The following is a 3,159-nucleotide window of genomic DNA, read 5'->3' on the forward strand; positions in this document are numbered from 1 at the left end:
GCGCGTACGCGCGCGCGCCTTAATTCTTACTCGCACGATCAATTTCGTTTATGCACGGGCGACGGTCCAGCGACCATGATGACGAGGAAGAAGAAGAAGAAGAAGAAGAAAAAGGAGAAGGAGTAGGAGAAGATGGATATGCTGGACAATACGTCAGCCCCGTGTGAATGTGTGTGCCGGCGTGTGCAATATTAATTAAAAGCGTCGAAACGTCGGTGGACAACCACGTGGAGATGGGGTACTAAGGGGTAAAAAGTGCACCGACAGGTGTGTCCGTGGGGACGATCGGCTGCGCGTAATTGATCATTGTTTGTTTCCCTCCCACCCTCGGTGCGACGTCAGTCATTTTCGATCGAAAACCCGCCGTGTCTCGTTGCCGCTCGCGTTGCCACTCGCGCGCCTATCGTTCGTTACGTTCTCGATTTTGCCGTGCGTTTTCGCGCGCTCCTCCGCTTTCTTTCGCAACCTCGCGCTACGTAAAACGCTACACGTGCGAGGCTCACCCGCGCGCGATCTTTTGCTTTCCCTCTTCCGTATCGTGCGTATGTTTCGAGAACGACGAGCAGGATGCACAGTGTTCGACGCGGCTGTTACCGTCGTTAATGTTACATATGTGATGGGCTGATAACGCGCGACAGGGGGATTCTTGTTGCTTAAATACGTCCCGTCATAAGCAGATTATTAACTGTTAACTGGGGAGACAACCCTCGCGCATTAGGGCGCATCGGTTGCAAGCGAGTGCACTCGAGTGACCGGCGCCGATGATTAGCCGACGATGATTATAATACCCGTGGCTGCAACTCGACACCGGCTCCTCCTTTCCTTCCCGCGTGGCCGGATGTGTCCCGATCTCGTGTCGCGTGAACGGTCTCGCCGTCGCTTAGTCGCGTAATATCTTTTAGAATTTAGCTCTGCAATTAGTGCCGCGTAATCACTCGTTCTACGCGCGCGTTCGCAAACTCGCTCGCGTGCGTAGCTTCGTGTATCAGTACTTTGCCACTCTCCCTCTCGACCGACCTCCAGCAGTTCACGTTCATTCTCCCCTGATTTCTCATCGATCGTCTATAATCGTGCCCGAGCCGCGATCGATTAACGATTAATGATATTTACTTAGAGATATATCGTAGACGTTAATTACTCGAGTACTCATACTAGCGAAGTATCCGCGGCGAGAAACAGGCGGTGCACGTTCGGTTCGCCGCCTCCGTTCACGATTCGCCTCCTGACTCGCCACGAGATCGGACGCAGCCGACGTACATGCGCCTCGACGCGTCCTCGTGCGCGCGTCTGCCTCCGGGGAGCAATCTCGCGAAAGTCACCGCCGTACGCGAAGCGTCCAAGTAGCAACGACGTTTGAGGGGAACGCCGAGGCGAAGGACGAACGTTTCTCTCTCTCTTCGGTACTCCAGGAAGTCAAGTTGCCCGTGGTGCAAGCAAAAGTGCACGGTTGCGACTCTGGTGCTTTCGCGAAGGGAAACGCACGGGATCGCGCGTCTCAAGCGGAAGATGCATTCGAGCGAACGCGCAATTCGCCCGAGCGCGCGCTCTTCATCCGCCGCAACCACTCGCGAGGGCATTCTCGTCAGAGGATTCTCTCAACACGAGGACGAGCGACACGCGCTTCTTTTCATTTCCGGCCGCTTCCATCGACGACGACTCCGCGAGATCGGCAATCCCGCGAGCGTCCGCGCGCGTGATCGATGATCCGTCCGGCGATCGATGCATTTGTCATGCATCGAAGTCGTCGATGGTCCTCTTTCTCTCTCCGCCAGCGATTGCACTGACGCGATCGAATTAATAGTGACAATAAGGTGTTCTGCATCGGGATCTTCGGACGCGGGGGATTGAGTACGGACATCACACGTGTGACCATTTTCAATAATCTTGTTATTTTCAAGGCATGTGCGTGGGTGCGTGTACACGTGCATGTATACGAAGGGATTTTCGGAATAAAGATACGCTTTCGGGGTTTTAAATGAAAGAATAAATGATAGATCGAGAACCTTTTGAACCTTTTATCGCGAGCTTTTAATCGCGCGATCGGCAATATCTTGAGAACATGTTAAATGTTGGAAGCACTCGAAGTTACCGAGGTTGTATCGAGCACTTCAGACGCGTTTAGGACTTTCGTTAATTTTCACTCTCGATTTCACGTCATGTGAGCGGAGATGAGACGAGTCTGAGGCGCTAAAAAATATTGCATTCCGAAATGTGCTGACAATACTAGAAATCTATTGTGTTCACGTTCCGTATACTAGAGGTTTTCGATAATGTCAGTGTATTACGGAACACAGCCTGAGAGAGATGTTCTCCGTCGGCGCGTCTCTGGCCGTTGGAAAATTTATTATAAACGTAGACGATACAACGAGTGCAACGCTGGCGAGACGTCGTGAGGTCGCGCGCGGTCACGCGAGGTCACCGCGCTCGTGCATCGAACACATACATGAATTACGCGTGCGCTACATAGCGATTCGTTTCTCCACAAAATACATACATACATACATATAGATATGAAAAAAAAATATATATAAATATAAATATATATATATATATATATAAAATATAGTTTTTTCTCTCCCTGGTAGTGCGTACATGTAGCGGATTTATTACGGCATCATTACGTACTGTATGATATTATACATAGCATTAAATGAGACTGTGTCGCGTATCACACCAAAATCCGGAGAGAGAAAAAGAGAAAGAGAGATAGATAGACGCGAAAGAGACACCCACACCACCGTTCAGGTCGACTTTTGTGCGCGTCGCCGCGGACGGGGAGTTGTGTCTCATGCGCATACACGCGTTCGTTCGAATAATAGAGCGAGATTATTCTGAGAGAGCACGTCGAGAGAGAACGCTATACAGTATAAAAACAAAATTGTACCCGTGCTGCCATTAGCGTTAAAGCAGGAAGTGGAGGTGGAGTTAAGGTGCGAGGACAAGCCAAAGTATATAGTTAATGAAGACACACACGAATTTATGCCCATGAGGAGACGTACACTTATACATATAGAAAGAAAGGGAGAGAAAGAGAAAAAGAGAGAAAGAGAGAATGTGTGTGTGTGAGAGAGAGAGAACGAGAGAATAAAAGAGCGAGAGAGTGAGAGGGAGAGAAAGAACGAGAGCGAAAGAGAGAATGTCGCACGTATACAAGCGTAC

This window comes from Odontomachus brunneus, unplaced genomic scaffold (genome assembly GCF_010583005.1).
Source record: "Odontomachus brunneus isolate Ranch 3 - 2012 unplaced genomic scaffold, Obru_v1 Obru_scaffold_059, whole genome shotgun sequence".
NCBI classification, from domain to species: Eukaryota; Metazoa; Arthropoda; class Insecta; order Hymenoptera; family Formicidae; genus Odontomachus; species Odontomachus brunneus.